At 37.5% G+C, this 19,029-nt stretch overlaps 1 long non-coding RNA gene across 8 annotated transcripts in view; it reads right to left on the reverse strand.

Moving 5' to 3' along the window:
- Positions 1-8,667, reverse strand: part of LOC144280995 (uncharacterized) — a 345,351-nt gene extending 336,684 nt beyond the window's left edge. For all 8 annotated transcript variants that reach the window (XR_013349461.1, XR_013349458.1, XR_013349460.1 and 5 more), the window contains exon 1: positions 8,489-8,667. This is a non-coding gene — a long non-coding RNA (uncharacterized LOC144280995). The remainder of the gene's footprint in view (positions 1-8,488) is intronic.
- Positions 8,668-19,029: the final 10,362 nt, after the last annotated feature.

A 19,029-nucleotide genomic window follows, 5' to 3' on the forward strand; every position in this document is an offset into this window, starting at 1 on the left:
TTTAAAAAAAAAAAAAAGATTTTACTTATTTATTTGAGACAAAGAACACCATTGGGGGATGGACAGAAGGAGAGGGAGAAACAGACTTCCTCCTGAGCTCAGAGCCTGAGGCAGGGCTCAATCCAGGACCCTGAGATCATGACCTGAGCTGAAGGCAGACGTTTATTTAACCCACTGAGCTACCTAGGTGTCCCACTAATTACTTCTTAAAATCATAATGATTGAATGAGATTTTATCTCACACACACACACACACACACACTTAGCATAGTATTAATTGGGCCCAATAAAAGTTGGCTGTTTTCATTATTATACATAATCACTATATTAATTGATACTCTTATTGGACCAATTCCTGTCAGATTCTGGATTTTGAGGGTAGTGATCATAAATGATCATCCCGGTACCACTTTTCTAGAAAATTTGCAACTCCCCAACCCATCCACATGACAGCAACAAAATCTGTCATATTTCTATAATGTCTGTGCCATTTGTCACAGTTAATTGATCCAGGGTTTAAACACTTGACCCAATTTTTTTTTTTTTTTTTTTACTCCTGAAAATTTTGGAACTTGAAAGGAGAGAAAGAGGAAAGAAAGTGAGAAAAGAGAGGAAAAATGCAAAAGTAAACAAAAACGGTAGTTTCTCAGTCATTGTACCTATAACATACAAGACTAAGATCATTGTGGTGTCCATGCTCTCTGTACCAGATGCTGGAGAGGGAGAAAAATAAGGCAGAGAGGTAGAAAGAAACACAGAAGAGAGATGTGGAACAAGGCAGTAGCATTCAGGTCCCTAGTTCAGAGGGCAGTTACATTCATCTTTAGATATTGTGAGACATCCAAGCATTATCCTCTTTTACTTAGCTAAAGTTTGTCTATGTAACCAACAAAAGTCCTCATACCCACTTTCATCCTGTTCCTTAGCCTTTACTGGGAATATAGTCTGTTCCCTAAGCCAACTCCCACATATCCTCTTGAAGTCTCCTGTCACATCCTATCAATCCCTGGCCTCCTACCACCAAGGACGGATTCCTGCCCTCTTACTCCTATTCCTGTAGCAAAGGGGAAAAGTAAAGGATAAAGTCTGAGTAGGTAAACATCACAAGAGGTAAACAAAGAGATAGAGTGACACAGAAAAGCTTTCCAGGCCAAGTCAAAGATCACACTGATGGCCGCTCGACTCTGTCTCAATCAGAGAAAAGATTCCCCCTTGAGTTTCAGACTTCTAGCTGGGATGGAAATCTATGGGCCTCTCTTTGTCTTGAGACTGTGTTGTCTCAAGTAAAATAAATACAGGCCAGAAAGCAAGCAGCTTCCTGTTTAAGGCTAAACATACTGCAATCTTGGACTATTCCTTAGCTGACTTTTTTGGACATATGAACTTTTTAAACATGAAAGTCCTCAACTGATTAACTAGAGCCAATCCAAAAAACTGACAGTATACTTTCTAAACCAAGGACTGGGTAGGAGGTGAGGCTATAAACAAATCAGACAATCACTGGAATGGAGTAAAAGGCATACAGTCACTCCAGCCTCATTTGATTAGCCCAACCTACCTTCTAACGGCTGACTTGCAGCAAGGTGCTTAACCTCTCTGAGGTTTAGTGTTTTCTCCTATAAAATGAAGATAATACTGTTGACTTTCAGGGTTACTATAAAGATTGGAATAATGTACATAAAATGTCTAGAATGTAGCAGGTGCCAAATTAATGGTGCTTATTAGCATGTCTATTGGTAAGCCATATAAATGCTCTGGAGTAACTGAAAACTTACAGGTTATATTTATCAAAATCATCCACCATCCTCTCTGTCCAGTTGAAAAGTAGAAGGTACTTATATATTTTTAGAAACAAATGCTTCTTCATTTTACCCGTTAGCATTGTAGACCTAGGTCTTCCGAGAGTAATCGGTATTCAGTGGTTATAATGCTAGAAACTTGCTACAGATGTTCCTTGTGTTCATCAGTGCAAGCTGCCTGAAATTTGAGTTTTAATGCCTAATAGAATTTAGCCTCAGGGAATCAGAAATTGGCTGGACCTGATTCCTTAAAAAGCACTATTGCATTTAAATAGACTCACTGCTCTGCATTGCCTTAGCTTCCAATAAAATGAATCTTTTCAAAAACTCATTGTACACAGGAGATTAACCACACTCGGAAGTCACCTTCGAGTTAGGCATATACCTTTACTTCCTGATATCAATTCATAACAAAGAACCCAGAAGATGTGGGAAAATCACAGAAACTATAGTAATCAGGTATAAAGTATCCAGAATATGCAGTGAATAACATAGTGTTATTTTCTTGCTAAAAGTTAAATTGAAGCAGTTTGTGTGGCATTGCAGAGAGGACTTCAGATTAAGAGTTAGGGTACAAAGGATCTGGTCCAGGCTGAACTATGAATTCATGATGAGTCAGTAGACATGCCTTTTTATGATCCCCAAGTCCTTACCCAGTTTCTAATCCTATCAAATGAAGAGGTCAGACTACCAGAGAGGACAAACGAGTCCCTCACAAACTCTACCCAATTGCTGTGATAGGTGCAGTAACTGTGTTTAGAGGACAGCATGGACTCCAAAGTTGGAGAATCATGCTTTCATTCAGTCTTTTATATATATATATTTCCACATTTCCCTCATTAGATATTATTTTTGTAATCACATATATACACCAAAAACACACAGAGACACTGCAAATTTAGTTGACTAACTATAGTTCATCCACCAACATTAACTACTTCCTCCCTCAAAGAGTCTTTTTGCCTCATTGCCTCCCACCTTCTCCCCTCACATATTCCTAATTCTTTCTTATCTCTCAGAGAAAGTTCTCTTCAGGCTCTCTCCAAGCATGAGCTCTGTCATTGATGACAGAACTAGGTCTGTGTCATAATAATCTTGAGACAGTGAGTGGGAATGAGGATTAAGACAAGGAATGAATGGGTATGTGTATCAATGAAGAGAAGAATGAACATCTTCAGGACTCTCGTGGGCAGGAGATTCAATCATCAGTCATCTTGATCCATTGTATTAAACAAAAGGCTCTTCTCTGTTTCCTAAAGTTGTAGTTGTACATTTAGGTAACATTCAGAAAAACTAAGTACACAAATCTCTCTTTAACACATACAGAGCCCAGTTTCTTCACTTCTCCAAGTTACCAAAGGATATGTATACCCTTTATCTCTGATATCTAGACCATACAAGTTGAATTTTTCAATGGTAGAGGGTTGGATGGCAGTGATGAATGACAAGCCATATGATAATAAGGCATTTTCCATCTAAACACCAAGTCTCATGTAATTAAAATTTCTTTCCAATATCCTTTCTTTTCTTCTTCCTAATGTTCACCAATTTCAATTTTCCCAAGCATTACTACTTTTCCCAGCATACAATAGGTACCATTCATCAAAGATGACACATTCACTTAAATGGTTTAAAGGGGTTTAAACACCCTCCAGGTGGCGCTCGCCCTAATGTGAGAAATAGTCCTGTGGTAGATTATTCTGTGTGTACTGCTTCTGTGTACTTGTTGGTTTTTAAACCGTCCCAATTTCTGCTTTCTTCTCCCTTGTCAAAAATGCATCCAAGAAAAAGCAATCGGGGGCAAAGAAAAGGCCAAGTTTCTTCCACATTTTCCTCAGGCAAGATTTTTTTAATATTTCGTTTGCTGAAATGTGGCTTCACTGTTGGCCTTTGTTGGAATTTGTTTGATTGATTTCTGTAGCTTTCAGTACAGCTAAAAGGTCATAAATGTGTATGTAAAAGACCCCAAAGAAATTTCCATTGAGGCCTACCAGAGCAAGATTAAGGGGCAGGCCAGTCAGGCAGCTGACCAGGGCACTGATCAATAAGAGGATTAAAACATCACTGGAAATGTAATTAAATGGAGAAGTTGCATTTATCAGAAGTCTTCTCAGGAAGACTATAAGTTGTTGGAAAGAATTTCTGATAAGCCACTTCGGATGGGACTTGAGACCTCCAGAAACCTGCAAATTCTGTATTACCACTGAATTCTGATGTATCCAGTCAGGGGCATGATAGTGCTTTACTGAGCATCATATGAATGTTTGGGGCTAGAGCTGACCACAAAGGAGAGGTTGAGGGCCACCACCAATCTCCTTCTCTGGCTTCTTTATATATTCTGTGCCTTCCCTCTAAATAAATAATGAATGACTCCTTGAAGAACATTATTTCCAAGGGACATCAAATTATTGACTCATTTGTGGTAGTCACACATCCTGCTCAAGGGAATATCCATGGGCAGATGACTCTAAACCCCAAAACATTAGCTCTTTGTCAAAAGGTGGGCCAGGGAACAGTATTCTTCAGAGTCTCAAAAAGTATTAAGAATGCTTCAAGCAGCAAGTATAGACTCCCAGGAATGAGGCCATCTGAGGGACCAGAAGCAACACAGCAGTGGTTTCCAGACAGGTAAACGGTGGCAACCTGAGAACCCTTTGTTTCTAAATTGCTTTCTTGGCATAATCTTGGATGTAGCACACCCAGAGATGCCCCAAGTGGGGCTGCCATCTGACCCATGCATCTGGAAAGGCTGAAGGTATCCTTCCAACAGTGGAACAGAGGTTAAGTGACTTGCACCCAATCCAATCCATGCTATTTCCTGACTGGTCCACAGTTTCAGTAAGGTTGCTTATGGTCAAGAGATTAAGCAATCCAACAGGATACTTTTTTTAAGAAGCACCTTTGACTAGGTGTTTTTTTCTGCCCAGTGAAAATTATCAAAGCCCAAGGGAAACAGGAGCCTTTAATCCACAAGGCCACAATGCATTCTGATCTCATTAGCTAAGCCCTCAAAGAAATAATTTTGCTGCTCAAAGCTTTAGTGTTATAACCTCATGATGCCTTCTGTCCCCCACCCTACCACCTTTCTTCCCTTGGCTGCCAGGAAGTCTAACCCAAATTTAATTTTCAAACTGCTTTGACAATAATAACCTACATTTTGGCACATATATTTCTCCCCACTTGTATAATTTATTATTGTTGTTGTTAAATGTCTTCTTTCTGCTTAAAAGTGGTAATGTAAAAGTGCCTTTTAGTTGTAAACTTCTCAAATACTTTATGGAAGAAAATAAGGAATATATCATAAGTTATTAATAGAAAAAGACCTTATTTTATCATTCATCATTGATAATTAATGTATACTTTCTTCTGAATTTCTCATTAGGAAATAAATTTTGCTATTATTGATATGCCAAATCAGAGAAATTTAGAATGTCCACATTAAAAAAAAAAAAATTCCTCAATTTATTGATATAATGAGGGATCTCTGATACTCTCCAATAGTGGGGAGTCCTAGAATGTTTAACTGAAGTACAACTGAAGTCTGAGACAGGAAACTTGAGGACAAATAAGGAGTATTCTAGGAGGCAGGGAAGATGGTGTAGTAAGAGGACCCCAGGTTCACCTGGTCCCATGGATACAACTAGATAACACTCACACAAGCATAAATAATCCAGAAAATGACCCAAAGATTGGCAGAACAAACTCCACAACTAAGTGTAGAGAAGAGACCACATCGAAGAAGATAGGAAGAGCTGAAATGCAGTGGGGAGCAAAATGGACTTTGGGTATCTCCAGGGTAGGATGGAACAGGAGGCACAGATAATAGGGAGAAATGGACTATCACACCAGGGAGCCTGCATAGGGTAAGACAAGTCCCCATATCATTTGGCTTTAAAAGCAAGAGGGCCTAAATTTCATGAGTTCTCACAATGAGTTGTACTTAAAATCTGTTATGTCATCAAAATAAAAAGCTTCTGCACAGCAAAGAAAACCATCCACAAAAGAGAAAGACAACCTACTGAATAGGAGAAGATACATGCAAATGATATAACTAATAAGGGGATAGTATCAAAAATATATAAAGGACTTAATTCAACATACACACACAAAAAAGTCCAATCAAACGATGAGCAGAAGACTTAAACAGGCATTTTTTCCAGACATACAGATGTTCAACAAATACATAAAAAGATGCTCAGTATCACTCATTATCAGGGAAATGCAAATCAAAACCACAATGAGATATCACATTACACCTGTTAGAATGGCTAAAATAAAAACACAAGAAATAACAAGTGTTGATGAGAATGTGGGAAAAAAGGAACTCTCATTCATTGTTGATATAGGAATATAAATTCCTACAGCCACTGTTAAAAAACAATGTGAATGTCCCTCAAAAAGCTAGAAATAGAAATACCATATGATCCAAGTATTTACCCAAAGAAAATGAAAACACTAACTTGAAAAGATACATATGCACTCCTATGATTAGTGCAGTATTATTCACAATAGCTAAGTATGAAAGCAATCTAAGTGTCTATTAATAGACAAATGGATAAGGAAGACATGGTATATACATTCACACATACACATATGTATACAGTGTATACAACACATAATGGAATATTATGCAGCTAAAAGAAAGGATAAGATTATGCTATTTGAAACAAACATGGATGGGCCTAGAGATTATTATGCTAAGTGAAATAAGCCTGACTGAGAAAGACAAATACCATATGATTTCACTCATAAGTGGAATCTAAAAAAAAAATTTTTAAGAACCCAAATGAGTAAACAAACAAAAAGCAGAATTGGACCTGTAAATACAGAGAGCAAACTGATGGGGGGAATCAGGATTAAATAAAATGGGTGAAGAGGAATGGAAAATACAGGCTTCCAGTTACAGAATGAATAATTCACAGGATTAAAAGGCAAAATATAAAGAATACAGTCAATGATACTGTAATGTATTGGGACAGATGGCAGCTACACTTGTGATGAACATGGCATTATGTATAAACTTGTCAAATCACTATGTTGTACACCTCAACCTAATGTGACATTGTGTGTAAACTATATTCAAAAGAAAAAAAAAGATTTGACTCATAATAACAAATCCAATAGATTCAAGAAACATTTAAAGAAATTTCAGGATGGGATAATAGAGTCCTAATAGACTAATAAGGAAGACCAGGGATATTTTTCTGAGGTATCACAAGCACTTAGAATTTAACATCTCACTGGATAAACATTATTTCTATAATGCATTCTCTCTGTATCACTTCCAGATGAAAAATATTGAACCATAAGATCCAAGGATGAAACTGAGAATCTGTTTCATATCCTGACACTGAATAAGGTCTTGCCTACGTGCTATGTCAACTCCCAAGCTTTGTTCTGTGAAGCACTACGAGAAGATTGTAATAGAGGTACCCTGAAAGGGGATTCCCTTGTCAGGTAAATTTGGAAACTGCACTATACCATGAACTCATTCTTTGAGATTACTCATTAATTTATGAAAGTCTTTAGGAAATCCTGCGGTCAAGAATGTTGTTTCACTGCTTAATCTAGTTTTTCAAAAGCCTTTTTTGAGCAAGAAAGTCTACTTCCATGGAATCCCTATAAATATTCCACACTCAAATTTATGAAACTACTGTAATTAAGGTAGCCCACCCTGCTCCCTGATTGAATTGAAGAATGCCAGAGATTCTGCAGTTTTGCCAACCTTGTCTCCAGAACATTACAGAGAGCATGAGTCCTGCCAGCCAAGAAGGAAAAAAATGCTCCCCTCCCTCGCTCATGTTCTCTCTCTCTCTCTCTCTCAAGTAAATAAATAAATTCTTTAAAAAGTGAAAAAATAAACAAATGCAGATCTGTTGGACCACAAAGACCATGCTTTTAATCCCTGAAGAAAGGAACACTGGAGAGTTTTAGAAATCCATCTAAATGAGTGGGGTGTACACATACACCCATACTCACCCATACTTCTCGGTGGTTATAAAAAGGTGCTTCAAGTGCTATAATTGGGGGGCACTATTTACCCATTTAATTCTGAGGGAAGGGAAATTGTAATAGCCAGGGAAACCCCCATTCCCCACCCACTACAGTTATTCTGCTGACTAATCTACTTGCAATTTACTGATCTAAGGATTCCCTTTCAAAATCTCCCTGTCTTTCTTTACGAGTGCTAATCCCTTTAAAAGGGTAATCCTTTCCCCACTTAGTTCCCAGGAAATCCATTCTTTCAAAAACAGCTCAAAAGTTACTTCCCCTGTGAAGGCTTCCCTAAGGGCTCCCCGCCAACACACACCTATCCCCATCCCTACCTCCCCACTCCTCCACCGCACTCTGACATTCACCCATAACTGTGGAGGCCGAGAAAATTAAGGCCATTCCACTTTAAGTTCAGCGTTAGCACAAGTACAGCCATCACAGGCCCCTGTGAATAAGAGCTGAACTTCACCTTACTTCAGCTACTGGAAGAAAACAGTTTACAGCTTAACGTCCTAGAAAGCCCCTATTAGAATAAAAACAGAGCCCAAGCCGAGGGCAGGAAGCCCCTATTAGAGTAAGAACAGAGCTCAATGCCCTTGAAGGCCCCATATCAAAATGTAAACGGAACTTGAGGAATTGCTCCACCCCTTCTGGAGGTCCCCTAGACCAGCCCATAAAACTAAGCTGAAACCCACCTCGGGGGCCCAAGTCCCTGCTCCTCTGTGTCGGGTACACTTGGACGCAAGCTCGAGCTTGTAAATAAACCCTCGTGAGCTTGCATCGGTGTTGGCTCCTTGGTGGTTTCTCAGATTCGCAATCTTGGGCACAACAATAACCTCTACTCCCAGAGCACCCTGTATGTACCCAAACACCACAGGGCTCTGGCTGCAGAACCAGAGCTCTGGCTGCTTATTTATATATCTGCTTTCCACTTGATGCCACAGTCCTGTTATGTCTATTTCTGTGTCTCAACGTGGGGCCTGACAAGCTGGAAGGCACTACAAGGATATTCCTTGAATAAATTCGTTCATACATGTGTCAATAGATAGTTTCTATGGTTATGCAAAGTAACCTGCGAGCATTATAAGGTTAAAAAATATATAAAACAGAAGGGAAAATTGATCCTCCTTTGAATAAATATTACAGCCATTCTAATGATTCATATAATGGGATACTATATAACAGCAGTTAAAAGTTAAGAACAAGACCTACAAGTACTGAACGGGTAAATCTCAATGCTGAACTAGAAATGTACCATGTAAAATGATATATGTGATGATAGCATTTGTATGAATTTTGAAACATGACAGTGTTCTGTATAATTTTATGTATAGTAATGATGACTGGTTAACAGCATGCATGGAAATGCTAATCATCAATTCGAAGTTTTGGTTACCTCTGGAACAGAAAGGAGAATAGACTCAGTGAGGGACTCTCCTGGCACTTTATCTGTATGCCTTAATTCGGGGTGGGGGAGAGGGAGTGGAATCTAAAGGAAATATGGCAAAATAAATAAATAGACCTGATTTGATGGAAAGATGGGATCTGGTAATGTGCTTCCCTATAATATACTGAATGTTAGAAATATTTTTTAATAAAATATTCATATATCATTACCACTGCCAGCTTGTGCAAGAGCTTGACCCCAGGCATACAGAACTGAAAGTCACAGGTGCTTCAAGGGGGATGACTGAGGTTGGAAGTGTAATGGGTTTCCTGGGGGGAGGGGAAGTGACTAACTGAGGGCACCTATTATACAGTGAGCTTGTGGTCACCTTAATGAAAATGTCCCAGTCCTGGGACCTCCTCGGCATCTGACAGATATGCCCCCACAGGGCCCTGTGTACAATACCTTCTCTCCACAGTGTCCTGTGCAGCAGGAAAAAGGCTTCTTCTATGGGCAGAAGCAGTCCAGATGAACCAGGATTAGGCAAGCAAATAGCATCTTTGCCCAAAGAAATCAGCTCATTCTCTCCAGCTGAGAGGCAAGCAGGACACCTGGCTTAGAAGCAAGACTCACTTCATAGGGGTCTCAGCTCTTCCAGATTCATCTGCACAGTGACTGAACCACACTGAGCAGTGAGACCTAGTGCTTCTCCTAGCTCTGGAACCACACTGACTCTAGGCCTCTCTCCCACATTTTCTCCTCCAAATCAAATGGGGGGAGGGATGTCCAAACTCACCTGAGATTTACTTCTCTCTAGGTGTGAGGTGTCTGTTTTTATGGGGGTAGAGTCCCCATATACAAACACAAAAAAAGAGACAGAGAACGAGGAAGGAGAGAGAAGGGAGGGAGGGAGGGAAGAAAGGAAAGCAGGAGGGAGAGAATGAGGGAGTAGAGGAGGATAACAGGATACACTCATTTCTTCCTGGCACCCTGCTTCTCCTCTTGATCCCTAACCTTTACCCTGCCCCTTCTTTCTAACCTCTCACTAGGAAGCCCCCAAGATGCCACTACAAACATCTACAACCTCCAGCCAAAACCACCTCATGGCCCCCGCCCCAGAAAACCGGGACAATCTTCAGACCTTTCAACTTCTTTCAGGCTTAAAAGCCTGAAAGCCTGTTTTACTTTCAAAAACTGGTTTTTTTAAACATCTTATGATGTTTTCACATAATTTGGTAATAGTACCAAAACAAAAATTTACTATCTCCACTAAAATAGAAAATTGATACCTATTTAACCAAACCTCCCTAAAAATCAATACTTAAACATATGACTAAATTAAATCCAATGGAAAAATCTTTGGTTCACTTTATATCACAAATCAAAATACAATTTTTGATAGTCACAGGTGACATTAATTACTCTAAATCACAACTATCTGATCTGTCGTGTTTACTGAGCACTTATTTCATGCCAGCATTTGTGTGAATTGCCACAGTCTATGCCCTCAAGAATTTGTTGTCCATACATTATGAATGACTCATCTTGTACAGTTTACGGCTTTTAAATGCATTTGACAGACCGCATAGATAGTATCATTTGAACTTACAAATGGAAATTAGCTATTTGCTTTGATTGCATTGGATTGTATGGTACCATAATTGCATCCTTCACATTTTTGTTATGATTACTTTCCTGACCTGTACTGAACAGAGCCCATAGTCAGGAGATTAGCAGTGAATCCAGAATGTGCTTCAAATTGATTAAAGAAATATAATTGCCACTTACAAGAAGGCAGAGGTCTTTGCAGCTACAAATATCAGTAAGTGTGTGGCCATCATTCACTTACCATTACGGAAATTATGAAGGTCATGGATAGGGAAATATGCAAGAATGGCAGAAATACTTAATCTGCTGCAGATATAGTAAAACAGACGTCAAATTAAAAATAAACATATCCGGGAATATATGCATGAAACGCTTTCTCCTGCTCAGAATTTTGTAGCTCTGGAGTCAACAGCATATTATTGTCAAACACTGTCCAATAACCAGTAACTGAATATTAAGGACTAGTACCTCTTACTTGGAAATCCATGTGTAGATATAATTTATATAAAAATACAAAATTCTTCCAGATACGATGACCAGAGTCATGCATTATATCATTTAAAATAATATGAGATGCCTGAAATGACAACACATTACCTTCTTATAACAGGAATGTTCACTTCTTTTTTGGGAAGACCACCAAACCCAACAGTTACAATTTTTCAGGAGAACCTTATATGTTCTTTCTCACTAGATTGAAGAAAACCTTCTACAACATCCTGATAGATGGTTGTCTGATGTCTGCTTACATAAATCGTAGCGCAGAGCACAGCATTTCAAAGTAACCTCATTGCTCTTCTTCATATTGCAGTAAATTATTATGGTGAAAATTTGAAATTTAGAGCCAGAAAAACCTAGATATGAATCTCACACTAGTGGTGTGACCTTAGACACAATTTTTAACCTCTATAAGTCTCTGTTTCCCAATGTGTAAATGAGGATAATAACACCATTTCAAAAATTGCTATTAGGATTAAGTGGAGAAAGTATACAAAGCATTAAACAATGAATGAAATAAGTGTATAGCTGATACTGTTACTAATAATCCTAGTACATATTTGGTCATGTTCTTACTTTATGTGACTCTCTGGGGCATTATCTCTGTTGACCATAGCTCCTTCTTGAAACTGTCTCTTGCTTTGTTTTCCACTATGTTGTTGAGGAGGAAAAAATTTTCCTCTACCCACCTCAGAGTCTCAGCTAGAACTCTGTGGCAAAAGATTAATAAGAGAAAAGCACACAAATTTATTTAAGTTTACATGATATGGGGGCCCTTATAAGGAAATAGAGACCCCAAAAAAATGCCAAACCTAAGTGCTTTATATATGAGGTTAAACAAAGAGGGAACTGTGGGAAAGTAACCACACTATATGGACAGACTAAAGGAAGAGTTATTTTGACAAGGTCTATTTGTATGAAATTCTCTTGCCCTTGACTACTATCTCTGATAATAAGAATGTCTCTTTCCTCCTGGTATAGGGAGAGCATCCTTCACATAGCAGTTATACCTCCTGCTTTCTGGAATAAAAGGAGAGGTTAGAGTGGCCATCCTGCACCTGTTTTTCAAGGGCCTTTAGCTCAAAAATAATTCTTATGCTAAAACAGCATATTTTGGGGTGGCCTTTTCTGCTATCCTCATTGCTCTCTGCTGGCTCCCCACCTATACTCTTCAGTCCTCTATCTCCCTTGTTAGTTTCTCTTTCTCCACTTCCACACAAATGTCGGAAAAACTGACCATGATAAAAAGAAAAGATTTATAATAGCCACCACTCCATCCCTGCTCCTGTAAGGAGTAAGGATTCTTACTTGATAGGTCATCTCCTGTTTCTTCCTATTATATGCAGGGGCAAAGTAAGGAGTGAAAAATAAATTTAAAAATTCATATAGAATGCTACTGATTTATAAGAAAAATAGAAAAAAAATGTGTGAAAGCCTTAAAGAGACAACTTATTAACTGACACATGTACTGAGGTCTCTGTAATCATTAATTTCTTCAGTAATCAAAGAAACTCTTTGGTAATCAAGATAATGCAAATCAAGATATATATATTGTGTATCTATTTTACATAATGTATGTGTATACATACATATGTGGCAAGTATATGTATTTTAATATAAGCCAAGGTAAAGTGAAAATATCACTTCCATACTCCACTAGTGATAGTATAATTCTGAAAGGGAACTGTAGTGAATGTATGAAATATCTTAATATTAAGTCTTACTTTACCTATAATTTCATTCCTAGAACTCCATCCAGAAAATGTACACATAACAATACAAATTAAGTCTTGCATGAATATATGCCTTGTGGCATTACTTATTACTGCAAAACCTGAAAATAACGTAAGCATCCAACAATAAGTGATTCAGTATTCCTGACATGATATATCCATTGATAATCATTTATCTAATTAAGTATTATTGTAAAGGAATCTTAAATAATAAAGGTTATTCTCAAAATAGCATTAATTTTTTAAAATGTTACCAAACCGTATGTGCATATATCATATGTAAATTCCTATTTTTAAAGACCTAAACACCACAAATGTTAGCAGTAATGAGGGCCAAATGAAACTTAGGGTTATTTCTCTTTTCTCCCTTTCTACATTTCTTTACATTTCAGTTTTATAAATGTGTGTATAATTTTAGTGGTCAGAAAAATAAATGTGCTCTTCATGTGTGAAGAGAGCCAAGTGTCCTTTTCCAGAGCTCCTCTGTCCTCCACACCATGCCTGTTCGCACTGCATAGACACTAGGTCCTGAACAGCCTTCCCCATATTATTCCCTCTGCTTTGTGAGAGCTAAAGTGTTAAAATATTAATCAGGTGTTTTGCTTTGTGCACAGTAAATTTTGGAGCAGCTCTCCAAAGACTTGAATTGTGTTATCACTGGTACATGTTGCTGTTTGGCCTGTTTTATAATCTGAGCAATGTATGTACAGGCTGTGCTGCCTGCCAACTCTTCCCACAAGGACATCCTCTGCTTCTCTCCCCTTTCAGCTTCACCCCCTCTCTCTACTGAGCTCCACTCCTAGATACTGAATAGACACCTGAATACCTTCTTCACTCACTTCCTTACTGTGCCACTTTACTGTTCTCTTGCCAACTATTATCGATTCATTCACTTATTCAGTTATTGAGCTTTAATACATTTTTTATTAGGGGATATCATGTGCAAGACACAAAGATACAAAAAAAAATTAAAACCCACACTTCTTGCCTTAGAGTATACAGATGGTGAAAAGACAAACAAACAAACAATCATAATATTCTTGTATGATTGCTTTAATGGAGGGCTTTGGGAACTTCAGATTGAACACAGAAGGCTTCCCTTAATGCAGAGTCAGGAAAAGCTTTGTAATTGAAGTCACATTTCAACTGACTTTAAAGAAAGGAGGAGTGTGAAAGGGAGATGATCTGTCTCCAAACAAAAGAAACAGCAAGTCTGAAAGCAAGTTGGTGGAAACTGAATGAAAAGTATAATTATTTTCCAGGCTCCTCTTTATCCTTCTCAATGTGCCATCTAAGCAAATGACCATTTCCCCTGGTTTTATTCTGCTCTAGTCCTGGAATATGCTTCTCTAAGCCTATGGATCCATAATTTTTAAATCCTGGCTCCTTATCCCCAGCTGCAAAAGTTACATGTTGTCTCTAAATTTTGATTTCTTTCCATGAAAAATAGAGATGATAATATTACCTACATTGGGGAGTTACTGCAAGACATTTAAAAAAAATAGTAGCAATGCGTAGAACTTAATAAGTTCTGAATAAAATCTAGGTATAAATGTTAATATTATAGTTATTATTATCACTACTCCACACTTTCTTCAGAAATACTAACCCTCTCAAACTATAACATTGGAAATACTAGAAAATAATTCTCACTTGTTTTTGTTGTTAAAATTTTCATTCAGTTAGCTTCCCACCCACAACCCACCTAAACCCAGTATCTAAGTTTGCTCCATACACCTGAGAATTACTGAGTTAATCCTTGATTCTGCTGCCTTCCTCACACTGAATATCCTATTCTCCACATGTATGATCTCATTATAAGATTTCTCCTCTATCTCAAGATTTATTCTAAAATTTTCTAGATTAGCATTTCTGCCAAATACATGTATCACCTATTTTCAAAATTTTGTAGTTACACCTGTATCTTCCCAGAGAATACAAAATCTGGGGTTACAAATCATAGTTGAGCCATCAAACCAAATTAAAGTAGGCACTGTAAGTACTGGGGATGGTCTTGCCCTATGTCAACTATCCATAACAGGGAACTAAAAAGGGAACAAGTGAAATGGATGTAATATGACCACTTGAATACAGATGCTATATCTTTTTAAATCAACAGTGAGAACAATTTGACCTCTTATGAAATGCAAAATAATTTTAAATTTCTCCTGAATTTAAATTGTGCCAAGACTTTAAGAGTGCTTTTCTTTTTTTAAGTGAAACTTTGTTTGTTTGTTCGTTTGTTTATGAGAGAAAGACCACATGTGCATGCCCACACAAGCAGGGTAGGTAAAAGAGAGAAGGAGAGAAAGAATCTTAAGCAGACTCAATGCCCAGCATGGAGCCTGGCTTGGGGCTCAGTCTCAGGACCCTGAGATCATGACCTGAACCAAAATCAAGTCAGAAACTTAATCAAATGAGCTACCCCAGCACCCATAGGGATGCTTTTTTAAGTGATCTAAATATTCTCATAGTTAGAACTCTTCTCTAAATTTGATAAGTCACCTACAACTGCTTATTTGCCAGATTAGTAGATAGTGATGGAGACCCAGACTGTGACAAAATTTGAAGCTCTTTACACACTATGTCTATTGCACCTGTCAGACCATACCACCACCACCGTGTTCAGCAGCCAGATATCAAAAAGCTACATCCAGTAGTTTTCTGTACTTAACAGATTACAGACTTGGTTATGAACCAAAAATATTTAAACATAAGTAGGTATTTTAAATGTACACTTTTATTCCTCCAATGTTCGGTCACTGGCAAAAATAAAAAATAAATTAAATAGCTTTGGAATAATATAGTCTTCATCAATTATGTAACCAAACTCAGTATGAGCTGTCTAGTTGAATGACTTACTTAGAGGTGATATAAATTAAGCAAGCTACAAATAGATCCCTTTCCACTTAGCCACTGGCTCTATCTAATGTAGGGAAGGAAGGTAGTAATAATATTTTCATTTATAATGAAAATGAAGGAATGAATATTTAGCAGTCAAGATTTTCATAACCTTTAAAACTTGGTTTCTAGAGTATAGGACCCTGGTCTTATGGGACTTGGGTACCTCTCTAACATATCACATGAGAAGATTACTTAGGAAAGACCACTGTGTGAATACATTTAAATAAATACATTAGTAAGGCTTTTATTACCATTAAAAATGCACAAAGACTCTGAACTTAAAGAACTGAATTATTCTATCCTGTTCAAAAAGGAGTGGGAGATGGGGTAGAAGGAATAACCCTTTTAGGAAGCAGCTTAGATGAAGCTGATCTACAGCCTAATGTGTCTCTCAATTAATATTCAGATATTACATCCAGCCATGCTTAACCCTTGCCTGTATGCCAGAGACCCAGTGTTGCTCTGCTTCTATGATTATACCTAACCAATGGCTAGTGACTGAAATGAATCTTTTCTGACTATGGACACTGACATTCTCTATCCTGCTCAGGAAACTTTCTGTTTTGCTTTGGCTATTCTCAAGGCAGGGCGAGGCTCCTTTCTGAGATTTTAAGGTCTTTATAATTCTGGTATAGTTCTGAGTACTCTCACAGTCCACCTTGTTCGGAGCAACAGCAGCCAGAATTTCAGGCAAAAATATTTCCAAATAAAATACCCAGACTTAAAGAAGCAGTCCTTGAAAATTCAGTGTATTTCAATGACAGCAAATGCTACAATCTATTTAGCTCTTGGTGGAAAAAGAAAGGTATGGCTTGATAAACAGCCAGCACTTATATTTACATCAATTGTACCTTTTCAAATAATACTGCAGTGTTGATGCCTAGGATAGGATTTATGCTAGAAATTCAATTTAGTGGCTGAAGTGAGACAAGTATTTACAGTGTCTCACTGAAAGCCTCTTTCTCCAACCCTCCCCTGTTGTCAGGTTTGTAGAAGGTACTAAAAATGGATGAGGCCAGGTATAAACCTGACTTGTTCATTGATGGCCAATTGAAGGCTATGCTGCGTATACTTAGCTGGGATTGAACTATTGAATAACATTTATTTGCTCATTCACTCATTGCTTGCCTACCTAATTAATATTTACTAAATGCCTGTTTGTTATATGAGTCATTTCAAACAAATATTTAGAAGAAAAAGTAAAAAAAAAAAAAAAAATCCTGAATTTTGTTTTAGACCATGAGACCTAATTTAATTTTCTGCAAAACATTTTATTTACTGTTTCATCAACACAGCCAAAAAGTTGAAACATCTGTGATCAAATAAATCACCTATGAAACTGGATTTTAGACTACACTTGCATGAAATAACCTCATTAAGCCTCAAATGGATTTTTATGCATTATTCTAAGAGAAGAACAAACAGGCACATTGAAATCTACCCCACTAACATATTTGAATATGTTCATGTTTGTATGACTTTGTAAAAGCAAAATGGGTCTCAGTATGAAGATAAAGAGAGCGTGGAGGACTCCATTTCCAGTAATATGGTAGTTAATGACTCTGTCTCCAAAAACAACTAAAAAGACAGGATAAATTATTAAAGGTTCTTTTAAGATGTTTGAAATGGATAACAGAAATGATAAGAAATATACAGAAACCAAAAAATAAGTGGAAAGAAGAATTCAAAGAGAAAAGCAAATTGCTAAAGCAAGATTTTGCCCTGATGCAGGTCAAAACTGTGAATTTGAGCTTCATTTGCATGACTTCAGGGGCACCAGGGACAAAAGGGCCTTCCCAACTCAGGGAATCTCATAGAAGTCTCTATCCATGAAGCTGGCTGTCCAAAGGCTACGTTCTCATAGAAAGGATAAACTTGGCATAGATTCACGTTGTCCTCATCCCAAAGAAAGCAAGAAAGCATTGCCTATTGTATTTCAGTGCTGAGTGACAGGAGAAAATTTTTTCTCTAAAATTTCTTAACTATAAGTCAGCCTTCATGAGTTCTACAGCCCAAATTCACATTACCCGAATGGTATGAAAAACTTCACCAGAGAATTTAATGTAAACTGCCTGGAAGTTGGCAGTTGGAAGTTAGCCTGGCTGTTCCCAAAGGTGCCTGGAAAAATGCAAAGAAGTGGCTCAGATAAAGTACCAAGAAAATTGAGTTCATAGTCAAAAAATACAAAACATACAAAGAAACAGCAAATAGAAAAATCAGACCCAAACAGATCAGATGTTGGAATTATCAAACACATAAAAAGCACAGCCAAATTAATCATAAGTATCAGAAGTAAAAGAGATAAAAACATAAGAAAAAAAATATTTTTAAATGGCCAAGAAGATTTGAAAAAGAACAAAATAGAATTTGTTTCTCTTTTTAAAATGTTAATGATAAATAAATGTAGGAGGAATGATACAACTAAAACATAATTGAATAGAAACCATAGTAAAAATAATTGATTCAGGCAGGAATCACCAACAAATGCTAGAACTGTTGGATAAAAGTTTGATAAAACACAGAATATTTACATAATTTAAAAGCTTCTCTCCACTGATTGCTTATTAATTGCAAAGGGAAAAATGAAAATTTTACAGTGGAGAAAGCTGGCTTACCCCCCAGGTGACCAAAATTAATAGTCTCAATAATTAGAAAAATTGACATTCTGATATCAGGGTCTGTAAAGGGAACAGTGTAACTTATACAGTATTCCTTTTTTTATTATTATTGGAGTTCAATTTGCCAACATATAGCCTAACACCCACGGCTCATCCCACCAAGTGCCTCCCTCAGTGCCCATCATCCAGTCACCCCAACCCCCGGCCCACCTCCCTTTCCACTATCCCTTGTTTGTTTCCCAGAGTTAGGTGTTTCTCATGTTTTGTCACCCTCACTGATATTTTCACTCATTTCCTCTCCTTTCCCTTTATTCCCTTTCATTAATTTTTATATTCCCCAAATAAATGAGACCATATAATGTTTGTCCTTTTCCAATTGACTTATTTCACTCAGCATAATACCCTCCAGTTCCATCCATGTCAAAGCAAATGGTGGGTATTTGTCATTTCTAATGGCTGAGTAATACTCCATTGTATACATAGACCAC

Source organism: Canis aureus, chromosome 12 (genome assembly GCF_053574225.1).
Source record: "Canis aureus isolate CA01 chromosome 12, VMU_Caureus_v.1.0, whole genome shotgun sequence".
Lineage (NCBI taxonomy): Eukaryota > Metazoa > Chordata > Mammalia > Carnivora > Canidae > Canis > Canis aureus.